Source organism: Diplotaxodon limnothrissa, linkage group LG3, assembly GCF_057381915.1.
Source record: "Diplotaxodon limnothrissa isolate DT_005_m linkage group LG3, D_limnothrissa_male_GT1.1, whole genome shotgun sequence".
NCBI lineage: Eukaryota > Metazoa > Chordata > Actinopteri > Cichliformes > Cichlidae > Diplotaxodon > Diplotaxodon limnothrissa.
In genome coordinates this window covers 10509230-10528363 of record NC_140598.1, presented here as the reverse complement: position 1 = coordinate 10528363, position 19134 = coordinate 10509230, and the positions used below count along the sequence as shown (strand labels likewise).

The 19134-nt window shown below is 43.0% G+C and overlaps 1 pseudogene; it reads right to left on the bottom strand.

Moving 5' to 3' along the window:
* Nucleotides 1–10862: 10862 nt before the first annotated feature.
* The window catches only part of LOC146634428 (protein NLRC3-like), a 33502-nt pseudogene continuing 25230 nt past the window's right edge, over nucleotides 10863–19134 (bottom strand).

Sequence of the window (19134 nt, the reverse complement as noted above, 5' to 3'; positions counted from 1 at the left end):
CTGTGTTGTTGAGGAATGTGAATATTACAGTGGAGATGTGAATACAGTGTGAGAGACATACTGTGTTGAAGCCAGTGTTACTTCTTTTACAGCAGCGTGTTAACTTTATGACCTTTTACAGCACCTCTGGAGTCTGGTGACCCAGGCCTGACCTAGGATGCTACTGCTAATGTTTCTCTAATGTGCTTGTAAAGGATTCAGCACAGACAGACAAGTGACAACTGAGCAGATGTGCAGGGTTATAGAATAGTTAAAATGGGGCTCATTATCTGACCACTATTGAGCTCATAGTGATGAAACAAGTGAGCGACGAACTTAAGGAAAGTCACTGATTACAATGTGGGATGAAGTTGAGATGATTGATGATTTAGAGCAAATTATGGCAAAAAAGCAGGAGTTTAATGATTTAGAATAAACCTGCAATGATACTTGTCTCTGTGATGCTGAATACTTTATTACTCTTATGAGCTACAGTTGTTTGCAAATGTGAAGTTTGTTTTAACTTACAGGGTTTTGTCTACAGGCAAGGATACAGGCTCCGGGTGGAGCTGGGAGTTGAACAATCTTAACATTTAACCACTGACTAATGTTTCTTTGACACAGGGTTACAGGTTTGGAGTGGAGCTGCTCCAAGAGAAACCCTGGAGAATTTTTCAGAAAGAATGTGCAACATTCTTGTGCATGTCTCATTGTGTGGAGTTGACACATGGCGAGAGCCGTGTGGCAAAAGAGGAGTGTCAATATTTTAACTTGCAGATGTTGTGACGTGCCCTGAGAAGGAGTGACTGAAGGAGATCATCCACAAGATGGAAGCTGAGGCCTGGAGAGAGGCTTCAGGAGGATCATAGAGGAGCAGAGATCAGCTTCAGCACAGCAGACATCCCACAGTGAGCTGTGCTACTGAGCTTCCAGAAGATCGTCGAGAGGAGACTTTGAACAGCAAACAACCAGAAGGAGTGAAAGAGATTCAACGTTGACGTTGAGGAAGACAACTAGGGTGTACGATGTGCTCTGCCCTAATTCTTCAGCGGCGTTGGAACAGAAGCAGAAGGATGAAGGGAGCGTGCCAAGCTCTAATCGACGGTGCAGAGAGGAAGTTCAGCGATGGAATTGTGATTCTGTGAACAGCACAGACGCCAGGGGACTGGGAAATAGCTGACAGCACTTTTCCCAAGGATGGAGATCACCTAAAGTGTGTCACTGTGCCATGCAGACTTGATACTGCAGAGGGGCTTTTGTTTACATTTGCATCATGTGTTACACTTTTTTAATCTTTAATTTTAAATTGAAACTAACATTTAAAAACATTTGGTACAATGTGGAAAGAGGAAGAGTATTTCCAGCAGGAGCAGAAACGTCTGACTCAGCATGACGATGCTGTTGGTGGATACTGAAGAGCTCAGCCTGTCAAGACAGGATTAGGTTATCGTTTTTAAACATGTTTATTCAATTATATTCTGAGGCCAGTTATCTGGTATAATCTTTGGAAGTCTATTAAAATAAAAATAAAATCAGATGTGTGGACTTTTGGTTGTTTTTGTTTTGTTCAATAAGCAGATGTTGGTGTTTCAGCAATGCAGTAACTTAAGTTTAAAAGGCTTGTTAGAAACTATGAAACACATCATACAGACTTGTGGACATTAGAAGACGACTAATAATCATCATGAATAAGAATAAAGGCAGGAAGGTGTCCTTTATAACTAATAATATTAATAACTAATAATATTAATATCATAGTCTGTCTGCAGCTGAGACAATACAAACTCAAACTGTGGGGAGAAGATTATATCACTTCAGTTTAAATTGACCTGGAAGCGCCACATTTTCACAGACTTCTTTATTTACAGCATTTTTTACGTGCTGTATAGATTATACAGTTAGGTCCATAAATATCTGGACAGAGAGAACTTAATTTCTGATTTTGGTTCTGTACATACACTAAAATCTATTTTAAATGAAACAACTCAGATGTGTTTGAAGTGCAGACTTTCAGCTTTAATTCAGGGGGTTGAACAAAGAGATGCAGAAAAATGTGAGGAACTAAAGCATGTTTAACACAATCCCTTCATTTCAGGGGAAATGTAGAGGAAAAATTACAAAAATTAAATAACTTAATTAAATTAATTAAATAATAAGATTGTCAGCTGGTAACCAGCTGAAAACCAGCTCCATGCGACCGCTTATCCTGGTCCCAGTGTTAGGGTCAGTGAATCCAGTTAACAGAAAGATATCCTGGATATACTTGACTGACTTTTTAGACTCAAGATTAATAATCATAATAAAAATTATAGTCTAACATCCAGAAATCTGCACGATGTGTTTCATTATGTCTAACAAGCCTTGTACAGTTAAAGCTAACAGTTACTACATGACTGAAACACCAACATTATCTCTTTTATTAAAACATGCATATTAGGGCTGGCATCGCCACTCATGTCTAGAATCGATTCGATTCAATTTGATTCAATTTGAATCGGGGAAATTTTGCCTCAGACAGTCAGAAATATTATAATATTTATTAATTATTAATTATTATTTAATATATTTATAATATTATAAATCAGTACATTTCTATATTTTTATATCTATAAAAATAAATCTGACACTTGAGAGACTTTATCAAAGGTGTGAGCGTCACAGCAGATGCCTTTGTGTCAAAGTAGCTGAGGATCAAACAGAAAAACATGAAGGTTTTCCTGGCCTGGGATTTTATACAAATATTCTGCAGTACATCAAAAACAAAAGAAAACCATTAATGAACATATGAACATGGCCTGATGCTGCTGACGTGAAGCAGAGCAAAGTTACAGAGGTTTGATTACAGACACAGCTGAGCATTTTGCAATTTTGCATCATTTTAAAAAGTTTAAATTTGTTCAGTATTGAACGGCAGAAATGAGGCTTTGTTTTCAGAAGTAAGTAAAAGAAAAAAAACAGCGGCCGACAGGCTGTAAGAACGGTAGACTTGTGCATAACAAGCAAGCGAATAATGCAGAAAACAGGAAACTGTTCTTGAAGTACAGTGAGGGAGAGAGAGAGAGAGAGAACTGTGCATGAAGTGTGATTTTATCCTGGTGGCAGCAAAACAATCAGAGTGAATTCATGACGATGTTTATGTGAAGCGTAGTTTGGAGCTTCTTTTGCTGCTGGTTTACTCAATATTGTTTGGAGAGACATCAAACCTGCAGCTTCAGAATCAGCGCAAAAAGGGCGTAAACACAAAGCGCGGAGCCGCCGAAACATCAGAATCAGCGAGCTGTCGGCTTTCAGCTCGTGTCCGTGCCGTCAGGTGAGAAAGTCACATCTCACTGATTCTGATGCGTCGGCGGCTCCGCGCTTTGTGTTTACGTCTTTGTGCAGAATCCGTGTTCCTGCTCTCATTTACTGTTTTAGCTGTTTGGTGGTTGTTGAAATTTTGGGAGGTTTAACCTGAGATTCTGGCGTTTTGGCCAAAATAAATTTATATTAAAAATCGATTCAGGATTTTAATGAATCGATATCACGTTATCCAAGCGAGAATCGATTTTAATCGATAAATCAATAATCAAAACCCACCCCTGATGCATATACACGGGTCACACTGCTTATTGAAACTCCCCAAACATCAGATCTTAATCAGACAGGTTTCTGTTTTTTGTTTTCAAAGTTTAGCCTTTGCTTCTATTGGACTTTTTATCAGTAACACGTGCTTACTTTTTGCAGGAACAGTTGAAACTAACATAAACAAATAACTCCAGAGGTGATAGTCAGCAGGGGGTTTACAAGTTGTGGCCGCGTTGTCGGCGGTATGAGCTCGACCACTTGCAAGGTGAGCTGGCAGACATCACTGAATTCATCAGAGATGATCAGGTTCATTTTGACAAAGTGAGCAGATATTTAACCTCCTAGGACCTGGCGTCCACATATGTGGACATCACATTTTGGGTTGTTTAGACCAAAATACTACATTTTGCTCTACAAGGGCCTGATAACCACTCACAGGGATGTTATACTGCCAGTGTGCTATCGAAATTTTAGACAAAAATCCTCATATGTGGCTCTCATTTTTCTCAGAAACAAAAATTTGGTAAAAAAAAATTAATCTGGTAATTCTTTGTTTTTACATTCATCGGGTCCCAATCAGCCCAAATATCAAAGAGAAACTAAAAATGAATGCCACGGAGGAGTTTGGGTCTTAGGAGGTTAAAGATTGTGCCACTACATTCTTGTCTAGAAGATATTAAAGTGTATTTGGTGACACACAAAAGGGTAAAGTTTAAGTATAGTTTGGGTCCACACATGTCCAAACCCTGGTGTGTAGGCCTACTTAGTTTTGAGGAATTGTCATGGGACCGGGGTCTGGGTGACCCAGGGCCTGTAAGAAGTTATGGACATGTGTGTTTTTGGTGCTGCAGTCTCCTGTTTCCATGTTTGTGTATCTAGGTGTGTGTGTGGGTGTGTCAGCCAGGAGCCTGGCCACACCTGCGGAGGAGAATTACTCACACCTGCAGCTGATCAAGCCTCGTCAGAGGAGCTACTTAGGAGTGTGGTGGAGCTGTCGCCGATGCTGGATCATTGCGTAACTTCACGTTAGTCTCTTGGCGAGTTAGTTAAGGTTAGTCTGCCGCATTGTGGCGTTGCTGACGGCTGCCTCTTTGTTATTCCCCAGGAGGAGTGTGGAGGCGAGAGGGCAGCGAGCACGGGGTGCTCAGACACTGAGGAGCGGAGACAAAGAACACTAACACTGGCAAGAGGACATGTCAGAGTCGGGAACGCACTGGGGATTTATTGTTGTTTGGATAATTTAGCATCACTGTAAATAAACGCACTGACCTCATCAAAGAGTCCAGCATTTGGGTCCTCCTTCCCCTCATCATAGTCTGCCACACAGGCCGTGACAGAAAAGCCCACTAAAAGAACGCCCACCAGACCAAAGCAATGGTTTTGACTTGATCAGCATTAACCCCGCCCCCTGACTTTGATGGGTGAAGCTGACAAATAAAATGTATTTATGAACAGCGATGCAGGGCCAGGAGTAGCAACGTGAATTAAATAAATACATCATTAAATAATTCATTAAATGTGTCAGTAAAATAATTAAAATAGAAAACAAACCAATAATTGATTAAATATGTAATTAACTAATTTGAATTGTACATGAACAAATAATGAAACATTTTAAATGAAATTAATGGATAATTCATTATTAATATATTTATTTAATTGATTATGTACATTTTTAAATTAATTACTGAAATAATTAATTCATTAGTGATGTCTTTATTTAATACAGCCATTAAATACCATAAAATTGCTAATTTACTCAAAATAAATTTAAGACATCAATATTAAAGGTTAAATTATAATAATGAATACATGCAACTTTAACTAATGACATGAAAATGAGGATTTCTTAAGCTAAAGCCAAAGTGCTGACTCATTTTTCATGTTACTCTCAAATGTTTTCCCTAATAACAATAACATAATTACACTTTAGCCACAAGAGGGCAGCAGCATTAATACAAGTCACATGTATATAAAGGTACAGTGATTATATTACAGTGATTTTGACAAAAACAAAACAGAAGTTGATGGCAGTGTGTTTTTCCATGACAGAATAATTACGCACACCCCACTTTGCAGTTATTTATTTGTAAAAAATGGTTGGAATCATGTATGATTTTCGTTCCACTTCTCACGTGTTCACCACTTTGTGTTGGTCTTTCACGTGGAATTCCAATAACACTGAATCATGTTTGTGGCTGAAATGTGACAAAATGTGGGAAAGTTCAAGGGGGCCAAATACTTTTGTATGCCACTGTAAAGTTCATTATCAGTAACATCACAGCACCACCCAGCTGTATAGAAACTCCGTCATGCTAGCTAGTAGCAGTACGAGTTATTGTAACTGACTGTAAAAAGTCAGCACAATGAAAATAAACTCCACCTAAACTTGGTTTATATCTGACCCAGATAGACTGCAGGTCATAACTTCTTACCTGAAGTTCAGTTCACCTGACACTCGGACCGGCGGCCGCCTCGGGTCTCTGCTCCTCCTGCCTCCCCTTTCCCTCATCCACCTGCTGCCTCTGTGGAAGCTCCGCCATAGCCACCACCAAACAACTGACTAATTTTTACACATCGACCAGCATCCGGCCAATCCACCACCTTTGATTGTTTATACCGTTACAAGAAAATAAAAAAACATCATCAGTATGCCCGATGGCCAGTCCAGCTATGGTCGTGCCATCAGTTAACCCTTCACGTGGCAGCTGTGACACGCGTGCCCAGGGTTGCCGACCCCTGCTCTAAAGCATCTGATTTGGATTCCTGGGATCAAATATATTTTCCTTTGGCTTTGTTTTCTTCCCATTTGTGGCTTTAATGTAGTGTTACATCCTGTTTGTTTGCTTCCATCTGTATACATGTCCAGATTCACTGTTATGTTTCTATTCTTACATTGCTGTGTGATCACTGTTCCCTCTGCTGACTGATGTGACCTTTTGTATCTTACACTGATACTTGTCATATTTGTATCTGCACCTAAAAGATAAAAAGTTTTCCATGCTAAAACACAGCTCCACCTCCTGCAGTTCTCCCTCTGAACCACTAGATGTCTCTGTTATCTAAATGAAGACGTGCAGCACAGCAACCACAGCAGCGCTCAGATCACACGTGTCCTGTTATTATGTATAAAAGCATGAAACAGGTGAGACAGGTGGGATCAATATTAATGTTGTGGAAATATATGAAAAAGCAACAGAAGAGTGAAAACATTTCCTGTTTCTAGAAAGATCTTTCAGCTCACAGCTGCTCACAGACTGTATTTACAAGTGACAAACTGCAACTCTACAGTACATCTACAGTATATATCAAATATATTCTGTATTCAAATCTATTGAGTGATGTTTGAAAGTCTTTCCAGGTGAGTTTGATCCAGGAGGGTCTGAAGCCAGAGTCAGACAGAGACTGTGCAGAGACTGTAGAAGGACAGAGCAGCAGCAGAGCAGTCCAGATACACTGATGATCCTCTGTCAGATCCAGAGGGACACACAGGGATGATGCTGGACTCTACATTGTGTCTGACAGTGGAGCTGTTCTCAGAGCAGTTCACTCTGCAGCACTGACAGTCATCTGCACTTCTTCTCATTCCTCTGTCAGTCACTGCTGGATGAAGCTCTCCTCTCCACCTCCCAGTAACATGGCCCAGTCAGAGCGTCTCTACACACAAGCTGCTGCTGCTTCAACCTCTCTGGATCATCAGGACACAGCTCCTCCTCTCTCAGCACACACACTGTCCTGTTTACCATCATCGCCAACACCTGCAGAGAGAAGAAGGAAGAGCAGAGGAGATAAACGAGTGTTTCCAGAGACTCTTCATCAGCTGTCAGTTAGTGATGCAGCACATCCAAGGCAAGGCAAGGCAAGGCAAGGCAAATTTTTTTGTATAGCAGAATTCAACAACAAGGTGATTCAAAGTGCTTTACAGAGACATTAGAAACAAAAACAAATAAAAAGCATGATTTAAAATTGATTAAAACAAGCAAACAAACAAACTAACTAAACACACACATTCACATTCACACCTGTTCGCGCGATCTGAACCCTTATCGTAAGGGGCGCTACCAGTCCTTCTGTGGACGAGTTACTTTCTATTTTAAATTGCCTGAATTTAAAATACTCTCTAGACCCAGCTGGGGAGCTACCCAGAGCTCTAAACCCACTTAACAAACAAACAAACAAACAAACAAAACAGTATATAAAATCAAAACAGATAAAATCAGTTAATGTAAGTTTTGAAATTTAAGCTTAAAAGTGTGGATTTGGTGCTTTATTCAAATGCAGCTGAGAATAGGTGAGTCTTCAACCTGGATTTAAATAAACTGAGTGTTTCAGTTGATCTGAGGCTTTCTGGGAGTTTGTTCCAGATATAAGGAGCATTAAAGCTGAATGCAGCTTCTCCGTGTCTGGTTCTGACTCTGGGAACTGATAAAAGACCGGATCCAGATGACCTGAGGGATCTGGAAGGTTCATACTGGGTCAGGAGGTCACTGATGTATTTTGGTCCTAAACCATTCAGAGCTTTATAGACCAGCATTAGAACTTTAAAGTCTATCCTCTGATGGACAGGCAGCCAGTGTAAAGACCTCAGAGCTGGACTGATGTGGTCCACTTTTTTGGTCCAGTATAAAGAGCTGCAGGGACTTCAGTGCTGGGACTGTACTAGGACTCATTGTTGCTTCACTTTTTCTAATCTTTGGATTTTTATTGAAGTTGATGAAAATGTTTTTCCCTCCTAGTTTGAGTTTGGACTTTCATTCATTAGAAGAACCTTGGTGTGTCCACTCTGAGCTCTGTAGGAACCCCAACAACAAGCCCAACAATCCAGATGGACGGTTCCAGCTGTTAACTGGAGGAATTCCATCCAAACATCTGCTCTCACTAAATTCTTCCTCACCTACAGACTGTGTTCTTCACTGCTTTAAACTTGGAAATCAATGCAGTCATTGGTCTGCGTGCTGCTTTGTTCAGAGAGCTGATTGGCTGTTGACAGTGTTTGATCAGAGCATGTCAGCTGTTACTATGGTGACCATAAAGGTCAGAAACAGGAAGTGTTTGTGTCCAATCCTGAAGCCTGTCACCATTCTCCTCTCACAGCTTCACTGAGAAGCTGCAGCTTTACAGGAAACACTGGATCTTTGTTTCATACTGACTGTGTTTAGTACAATACTGCTGACAGCACCACCCACTCACTCCATCACTCTACTGACCTCAGAGTCTCCAGTCTGTAGTCTGGACTCTGCTGAAGATCAGACAGCTGCTTCACATCTGAATCCTTCAGGTTGTTTCCGTACAGGTCCAGCTCTCTCAGATGGGAGGGGTTGGACTTCAGTGCTGCTGCCAGATAATCACAGCTGATCTTTGACAAACCACAGAGCCTCAATCTGTATAAAGAATGAAGGATGTAAGTTTATTAGACAAAGTGTGAGCTTGAAATCATTCAGTGTTTCATCATCTGTTCAGAGCTGAAGAAGGTTCAGAATGTAGAAGTTTAGAAAATGGAAACTCCAAACAGCTGAAGCCAACAGGAAGCAGCTTCAAACAGGAAACTGTGCAGAGTTTCAGACTATATGTCCTGATGCAGCCAGTTGGATTTTAGAGATTTGAATCTCTGTTCTGTGACTAAGTCCTTGAATCATTTCTTCCAGTTGGTCCAACAAGACAGACTAAGTATTGGACATGTGTTGTGGCTCCATTAGGGGAGCTTCTAAATGTGATGTGATGGCCCCTCTGGGTCTGTCAGGTCACAGCACTGAAGAGAGCTCAAACTGGGCACACAGTTGTTCCAGTCTGGACCAAAGACTCTATACTGGGACTGAGGGACTGCATTGACTGCACCCACTGGGACTTTTTAAAGGCTCATGCTCTCACATAGATCATCGATTTCTACTTACATTTCTTTCTGGGAAAAATGGGGATTACTTTGAAAACAGGAAGTATTTTCCCCAATAAGCAGCCCTGGATTAGTAAATCACTCCAACATGTTCTCAGGCAGAAGAAGCTGTCTTGTTATGAGGGAGAGAAGAAAAAGATTGAGGCACAGAAACTTGTTGAAAGAGAAATAAAGCAGCTAAAATCAGGTGTAAAAGTAAAGCAGAGGATGAGCTGAATAAAGGACACTCAAGGCTGGCTTGGAAAGGAATGAAGTCCATGGTGGGGATGGAGGACAAGGAGCAAAGATGAATGTGATGCTGAATCAGCAGAAGACTTGGACTCATTTGATTCCAGCTTTGATATCATTGATTTCAATGAAGAGCTTTGTGATTGTAGCAAAGGGCTGGTAGCTCTGAGAGTCCCACAGATGAGGTGTTTGTGTGGAAATCTCTTAGTGGGAGCAAAGAGAGAAAAAGCCCTGGTCCTGATGCTGTGGGAGGGAAATGATTGAAGTGTGCTGTGAGGAACTGACTGGGAGATTTTCACACATTTTCCAGTCCTCCTTGGAACAACAGGAAGTTCCCAGCATATGGAAACAAAGGTTAAGTGTCCTATGGCACTCAGTGATGATGTTGCTGTGGCCCCACCACCTCCACCTCTTTGTAAAGGAACTAACTGTCATCTGAAGCTTCAAATGAAACTAAGACTTCCTCCACTAGGTGGCAGTGTCTGATGAGAAAGTGTTAGTGGAGCTGGCCTGGAGTCAGAAACAGGAAGATGCAGGATTTGGGCTGAAATGGGGAAAAGTGGTTCGCACTAGTGCCTTAAAGCAAGAAGGTTGTAGGTTGAAGCTTGTTGGCCTTTCTGTGGAGGTTGGATGTTCTCCCACAGTCCAATGAAATGCTGCTTAGGTTCATTGGTGCTTCTAAATTGGCTGTAGGTGTGGATGTGAGAGAGTGCTTCTCTGTCTCTCTCTGCTGGCCCTGTGATGGACTGCTCACCTGTGCAGGTGGACCACGCCTCTTGCCCTATGACAGCTAGGGCACAGGCTGCAGCCCTGTGAGCCTAAGCTGAATAAACAGTTAGCAAAAATGATTCATAGATGAAGGTCAGAGTGTTCCTCCTTCTCTTTCCCATCATTCATGCTGGCAGTGGAGGAGATTTGGATGTTGGACTGTGTTTTGGATGATGTGTGTATGTTTGTGTTGGACTGCTGTCTGTAAAGCAAACGCAAATGTTGCTTTGGATTTCAGTGTCAGACAGACTTTAAGGTGGAATGAAGAGTTTGAGAGTTTCACAGTGAATTATCCAGTGGAGGATTTTTCTTCTTCTTTGAAGGTTTGAAATGTGAACATTGTTCTGCTGCAGTCAATGGACTAAACCAGAGAAGAAGAAAACAGACTTTACCATGAAGATCCCCAGTGTGGATCAGTATAATATCAGCCTGATGTCTGCAGTTTAGTGTCAGCACAACTTTCACATCATATTCATCTCAGCACAACTAAAACATGCTGACTGACCTCAGAGTTTCAAGTCCACATCCTGGACTCTCCAGAAAACCACACAGATGCTTCACTCCTGAATCCTGCAGCTTGTTGTTGCAGCTCAGGTTCAGCTGTCTCAGATGGGAGGGGTTGGACTTCAGTGCTGCTGCCAGATAATCACAGCTGATCTCTGACAAACCACAGTCCATCAATCTGTATAAAGAATGATGTAAGTTTATTAGACAAATTGTGAGCTTGAAATCATTCAGTGTTTCATCATCTGTTCAGAGCTGAAGAAGCTTCAGAATGTAGAAGTTTAGAAAATGGAAACTCCAAACAGCTGAAGCCAACAGGAAGCAGCTTCAAACAAACACAACAAGAGAAAAAACTCTGAATGTTTCACATTAAAGTCGTACATTTATCATAAAAACAGGACAAAGACTTGAAAAAGTCGTGTTTTTCCTTCCAGGAACCACAAGGCTTCACTTTTAAAGGTGAAGTGTGAAAGAAATGGACATATTTGAAGTCCAACACCTTTTTCCAGTCACATTATTAAAGCAGACAAACTACAAGCTCATTTTCATTCCAACAAGTCATCTTCTGACCTGGACTAACAACACTGGTCTCTATGTGCAGCTGGCTGTGAGACCAGTGCTCAGGGAGCGTCTACAAAGTGCAACACTGAAAGAACATCACACACTCATTTGCTTCCATCATCCAACCTGAAGAGGAAACAGAGACGCCTCCCCTTCAAAGTAAAAGCTGCTCCTTTTGGACACAGTATCAAAGAAAGTCTACAGTATAACAGGTGTCGGTGTGTTGGTGGTTCTTTGTGTCTGGGGGTGGGTGTCCGGGTACACACCGGCTCACTCCTTGGCGGCCGCTTGTCGGGGCCTGGGGCCTGGGGCTCGCTCGGGCCCCTTTGGAGGTGGGGTGCCCCCGGCCTCTCGGCCTGGGGCTCGGTCACTCTGGCGCAGCTGGGGGCCGGCGGAGCTCACGGGCGCGTCACTGCAACTCCCCCTGACTTCTGCTCCGCGGCTGCTGGGCGAGCCCTCATTTGGGACTCTCCTCAGCTCTTACTGGAACAGTGGCGCGGCTGCCCCTCTGTTGGTCTTCCATGGTCTCTTGTGTTCTGGGGGCCTCTGGATGTCTGGAGTTTTGATCTCCTCCATACCCGCTTCACACCCTGGAGGACGGGGCTGTGGCCCCCCCACACTCCCTAGCAGATCATTACATGGAGAAGCCTTTGGAATGCAAGCATGCTGATCCACACAGGTATGCACACATGGGTATTCACAGACGCGGACTAAAGCTTTCTTGGCTGCTGCCTCAAAGCACACTGTGCGCTGTCTATCTTGCGTGCTGCACAATATCGTTTATTATTTAGTAAATATTGATATCTATGACTAGCTAGTTTATTGTGATGGTGCTTTGTTTTCTCTATTATTATGTTGCTCTTTGTTGTTTGCTGTCTCCTCTGTTTGTTTTTTTTGTTTGTTTTTTTTTTTTTTTCTCCATACAGGTGACCCAGGAGTTCTTTTTTTTTCTCTCTCTCTTCCCCCCCCTTCTCACCGTCTCTTCTCCCCTTTGGTTTTCTTTCTTTCTCTCCCCCTCTTTCTCTCATTCATTCCCCCTGTCCTATTTATTAAAAAAAAAAAAAAAAAAAAAAAATGACAAAGGATGAACTGAAGCTCTGTCATCACGTAATGTCGCATACTGCTGTTTCTGATGTCATTTAAAAAAAAAAAAAAAAAAAAAAAAAAAAAAAAGAAAGTGTCTACAGTATAACATAGAAAAGACAGAACAAAGTTTTGGTTGTTTTTAAATTGTGCAGAAATGAAACTAGACTAAGCTCAATTATGTGACAGACATTTCATCCCATGTCAGTTTGGCCTCATCCTGGGCCGGATTATCCAGCACACACTCTGACCACAGTCCCAGGGGCAACGCACAGCTGGCTCCATCCAAGAGACAGGAAACAAACCAACACAATAATAAAAAGCACCATGTGATCTTCTTACATTTTCAAGACAAACATAGTAAAAACATGAGCATATTTGTTTCCTGATAATATGATGTGACAGGTAGAACAGAGTAAAGTGGTGGTGTTACAGCCTTTCTCCCCTCTGCTGCCGAGGCTGTTAGTCTCTCCCAAACTCAGCTACAGGACTTCCAAATGAATGAAAGCAGCAGAAGTGGCTTTACAAATGAAAGAGGAAGAGGAGAAGGAGAGCAGAGGGAGGCCACCCTGACCATCACTCCAGCTGAAAACATCACACTTCCATTAAAGTTGGTGAGAAAATGTTGAGCAGGATGAGCTGCTGGCTAATCTGGAGGCTGTAGCAGCAGCTCACAGTCACAGTGGATCTCCACTCATGAAAAAGCTCTGGCTGCTTCATTTCTCATCTCATATCAGAGACTTTAATGCTTCACTGAAGCTGTACTGTGATGCTTCCATATTCCAGTGAGGCCTCCATAATGATTTCAGCTGTTCTGTACACACATGGTGTGCCCTGTATGGCTCAAAGTCTCTGCAGCCTGTTTTTATCTGCTATCATCAGATCTTCATCATCCTCATTCACATCCCTCACACACTCTACAGCCTCATCAGCACTGACTTCATCTTCACTGACTGATGGAGCACAACATGAACCTGTGGAGGCTGAAACACTGTCCTGTCAAACATCTCCCCGTCACCACTCCACTTCTGTCAGCCTTTAAATGAACCCTGCTCAAGTCTGTCACTTCTGTTTGGAGCCAAAAGGAAAAACTGTTGTTCAGTCGTTTGGAAAGACAACATTTCTGAAAGCACTCAAACTTCTTCACATTTGTCTTCAGACACATCCTGAACATTTAGGAACTGAAGAAAGTTTCAAACATCCATTAAAGACCTGAAATATAGAAAAACAACAACAGCTGCAGTCAGTGAACTCACCTCAGAGTCTCCAGTCGACAGTTTGGACTCTCCAGTCCAGCACACAGAAACTTCATCCCTGAATTCTGCAGGTGTTTCCAACTCATGTCCAGCTCTGTCAGATGGGAGGGGTTGGACTTCAGAGCTGAGGCCACAACTTCACAGTGAGTCTCTGACAGTTGACAGTGAGTCAGTCTGTGATGATAGAAAATATAAAATGTGTTATTATAAAAGCAGAAAATCTGCATTATAAACACAGACTGAATGTATATGAAGACAAAACAGAGTGAGGTCATAATGTGATGAATCTGCTCTTCACATCTGTGCTTCAGCTCCTCTTACTGTGTTTGACATGACACAACGATTGAGTCTCTCTCAGACCTGCAGACTTTTAATGAGAATCTTTGTTTGGCTTTAATCTGCAGATGAAGGAGGAAGATGGTGTCACATTTAGGCTTCCATAAAGTCCACAGCCTGTCACTGAGATCTGATCCAGAGTCAGAGTGAAGACACACATTTGGACTGTTTCCTGTTTTGACTCCAGAACATTTTGAATGAGTTCAGCTCAGTGAAGAGTTCCAGCTGGAAAGATGATCTCTGTTTGCTACCTGCTGTCAGGTACGACTGTTCACGTCCACACGCAGGAAAAACCTGCTGACTGTTACCAAAAGGAGCAGAAATCTCATTACTGGACAATAATGATGAATGAACTCAGAGCTGCTGATATCAGATCTGATTTCAGGGGAACTAAACACAGAAATGATTGGCTCATTTTAGCTTTCTGAGCCATTATCTGCTGGTGTGTCACTAGTTGGCAGAAAATGATTTGTATTCCTGTTCAGGGCTTCAGTGTTTATGAGTCCAGATCCAGGTGACAGCAAGTCAAAATGATGTTACCTGTCTGTGTCCAGCAGCAGCCTGTATTCACTTTGAATATTGTTATAACCTGACATGGATCAGTTTGTCTTTGATTGGTTTGTAAATGTCACTGTTTCCATTGGACCTGAGTGATGTACAAAGACAGAGAGGGAGAGAAAGGAGAGAGAGGATGGAGACAGCAAAGAGAGAGCAAACACAAACAGGTGAGAGTGGACAGGTGACCAAGGTCAGCAACCAATCAGAGAGCTTCTGTTTGACCCACAGTCACTGATGATGACTGCACATAACCAAGCAGTGTGTTACTCTGATATCAAATATGGATCCTGCTCTTATAATAATGATCATCAGATGATATTATTGTGTTATTTTGTAGCTGAATACGATGTTTGTGTGATTATCAGTGAAAGAAGCAGTGAGGAGGATGGAGAGAGAGAGAGGACAGAGGGTGAAGTTAGAAACACTAAAAGGATTTTTCATGGATGATTTGAGTGATTTCCAGCAGGACACTTAAACATGTCAGTGGACATCCTAAAGAACATATTCACTGATATGAAACGTGTCATTGAACAGGATTAATATCAGTGGAAACATGGTGGAAACAGCTGTGACTGCATGGATGTGACACACTTCAAATCTGTTCTCCACTCTTGGATTTGGGATCCATGGAGCTGCTGCTGAGTCTGTACAATAAAGGAATGGTGTGGAAGGTTGCAGCGTACGGACACAAACACTTTGTGCTTACAATCTGATTTTATTTTCAACATTAAACTACTAACCTACACTGATCAATGATGTTAATGATCACATCTGGACTCACCGAGCCTTTCTGCAGTTCCTCACAGCTGGAATCAGTCTCTTTCGTCCCAGCACTGATGTGTTGTACTTCTGCAGGTCCAACTCATCCAGAACCTCCTCTGACATCTGCAGCATGAAGGCCAGAGCTGAGCACTGGATCTCAGAGAGTTCCTTCTCTGACTTCAGGAACTCTTGGATCTCCTGAAATAATGAGAGGTCGTTCATCTCCATCAGACAGTGGAAGATGTTGATGCATCTGTCAGGAGAGATTCCATAACTGTTCATCTCCTTCAGGTTGTTGATGACTCTCTGGATTGTTCCTGGACTGATCTCTTTCTGACCCAGCAGACCTACTAAGAGTCTCTGGTTGGACTCCAGACAGAGGCCATGAAGGAAGCGAACAAACAGGTCCAGGTGGCCATTTTTACTCTGGAGGGATTTCTCCATGACTCGTTTAAGGAAATCATCCAGAGAGGACTCTTTATATTTTTTCCCAAAGAAGTTCTTCAGCACCTCTGTCTTCCTGTTGGTGTGACATTGGAACATGTAGACTGCAGCCAGAAACTCCTGAATGCTCAGATGAACAAAGCAGTAGACTGGTTTCTGGAAGATCACACACTCTCTTTTGAAGATCTCTGTACAAACTCCTGAGTACACCGAGGCCTCTGTCACATCCAGACCACACTGCTCCAGGTCTTCTTGGTAGAACATGATGTTTCCTTTCTCCAGATGTTCAAATGCCAGCCTCCCCAGCTTCAGAAGAACTTCCCTGTCAGCCTCCGTCAGCTCCTGTGGACTCGTCTCACGTCCCTCATGGTACTTGTTCTTCTTCCTCTTTGTCTGAACCAGCAGGAAGTGTGAGTACATGTCAGTCAGGGTCTTGGGCAGCTCTCCTCTCTGCTCTGTAGTCAACATGTGCTCCAGAACTGTAGCAGTGATCCAGCAGAAGACTGGGATACTACACATGATGTGGAGGCTCCTGGATGTCTTCATGTGGGAGATGATTCTGCTGGACAGCTCTTCATCACTGAATCTCCTCCTGAAGTACTCCTCCTTCTGGGCGTCAGTGAAGCCTCGTACTTCTGTTAGCCTGTCAACACACGTAGGAGGGATCTGATTGGCTGCTGCGGGTCGGGAAGTTATCCAGACGAGAGCCGAGGGAAGCAGATTCCCCTGGATGAGGTTTGTCAGCAGCTGGCTGACTGATGACTTCTGTGTGACATCAGACAGCAGCTTCCTGTTGGTGAAATCCAATGAAAGTCTGCTTTCATCCACGCCGTCAAAGATGAACAAAAGCTGAGAGACAGCCAGCTTCTCTGCTGTGACCTTCTGTAATGTTGGATGGAAAACATGGAGCAGCTCCAGAAGACTGTACTGCTCATCTCTGATCAGGTTCAGCTCCCTGAATGAAAGCAGAACCACCACACTGACATGTTGGTTCTCCAAGCCCTCTGCCCAGTCCAGAGTGAACTTCTGCACTGAGAAGGTTTTTCCAACACCAGCCACGCCGTTGGTCAGAACCACTCTGATGGGTCTCTGTTGGTCAGGTAAGGCTTTAAAGATGTCCTGGCACCTGATTGGAGCGTCATGGAGGGCGTCCATCTTGGAAGCTGTCTCCAGCTGCCTCACCTCATGTTGGGTATGAACCTCTTCACTCTGTCCCTCTGTGATGTAGAGCTCGGTGTAGATGGTGTTGAGGAGGGTTCTACTTCCTGTTTCATCACTTCCTTCAGTCACATGTTCACATCTCCTCCTCAGACTGATCTTATGTTCATCTAAAACCTCCTGCAGACCAACATCTGCTGAAAGAAAGAAAAACAATGAGACTAAAGAGAAAGAAAACTCTTCAATGTCTGAACAACACAAGAAGTCCAGTTTTCAGAAATGAGTCCATCAGCAGACAGATGTTCAGTCTTACTTTGTACAAAGCTGCTCTGACTGGCTGTCTGCAGTCCAGCTCTGCTTCTGGATCTTTCTCCACACTGGGGACAGGAGGAGTCTCCTGATGAAGCAGACTGGTCCCAGTATGAGGAGATGCACTGTCTGCAGAACCAGTGTCCACAGCTGGTAGAGACTGGATCCTTCAGGACGTCCTGACACAAAGCACAGCAGGACAGCTGCTCCTCCTCACAAACACCACTCCTCTTCCTCTCTCTGTGAACACATTTCTTCATCACTAAAACATTTACTGTCAGTGAAAAACATCCAGATGTGACCAAACTGCAGTTCCTCACAGTTCCTTTGATTTCATCAACACTAATGAGCTGCTCTTCCTGTCTGCCTGTCTCATTAAACACTGAGTGATGAATACAAACTCAACACTTCCTGCAGACTTCCTGACTTCACAATAAAAGCTTTCCATCAGAGAGACAGTTATGACTTTCACTGTTTTACAGCCGCTGTGTGCAGATTATCTGGGTCAGTTCACTCTGAAGCAGCTTAGAAGTGTCCGTGTAGAGCCGTGGTCTGACACACAGAGACTTCTGATTTTCTCTATTTAAACAAACATGATGAAGATGAGCAGGTTTCTCTTCTAGTATAAACTCTGTGTCTCTCTGGCTGGCTCATGATGGCTTTTCAGGTTTTATGTTTTGCTCTCTCCTGCTATGGTTTTGCCTGCCTGGGTGGAGCTTGTAATGGCCTCTCGCTCTTGGTCCACCCAGCTATGATGATTACACCACCTGTTGCTGATTCACCTGGGCTTACCGGTAACCATTTAACGCTGCGGCATGGAGCAGTTTGTCGCTGGGACATTGACCCTCCTGTGTTCATGATCTCAGTTCTTTGCTAAGAAATCTCTCTCTAAATTCACCAGCTGGGTTAACTTTGTGTATACTTTGAGTAAATATTTCCCCGGACCTGGGCCCTGTTTCAGGAAGCTGGTTTAGTGGAAAAACTGAGTAAGTATACCCTGAGTTAACGAAAACTCTGGGTTTTCGGTTTCACAAAGCGAGTTCAGATGAAGCCTCAGTGAGTCACTATGACGACACACTCCGTGAAGCTAACCTGCCCCCTAGCAGGTGTACTTCAACTCACCCTGACTGTCTCCGCCCCTTTGTTGGAAACCTGACAGTAGGAAGTGTCGGACATGGCGTGCCCCTTCCTTGAAGAGCCAGTAGATGTTGAAGCCCAAATTCTCTGCAGAGCTCTCCGCCGGGAGAGAGTGATTAGAGCGCGTTTGGACATTATATCATTTCCTGATGATTTTCTGTGCGAACGTTACCGTTTCTCAGCACAATCTATAATTTATTTGAATAACATCCTCAGGCCATATATTACGCATGTGACACATCGCGGACATGCTCTCAGTTCATTACATATTATTTGTATTGCACTTCGGTTTTTTGCAAACGGGAGCTTTCTGTATAATATTGGTGACGCTGAGCACGTTTCCAAGGCTACCGTCTGTCGGGCAGTCAGGAATGTTACAGTTGCACTGAAACATCTCCTGTACTCGTTTGTGGTGTTCCCCGGTCACAGACCCACAAGATTTATCAAAGAGGGATGCCACAAAATTGCAGGTATCAGGATGACCAAAACTTAATTTATGATGTGGTGATACTTGGACTACTACTTAAATTTTACATTTATTTTCAGGGCCCTGGGCTCTATTTCAGGAAGCTGGTTTAGAAAACTCGGAGTGAAAAA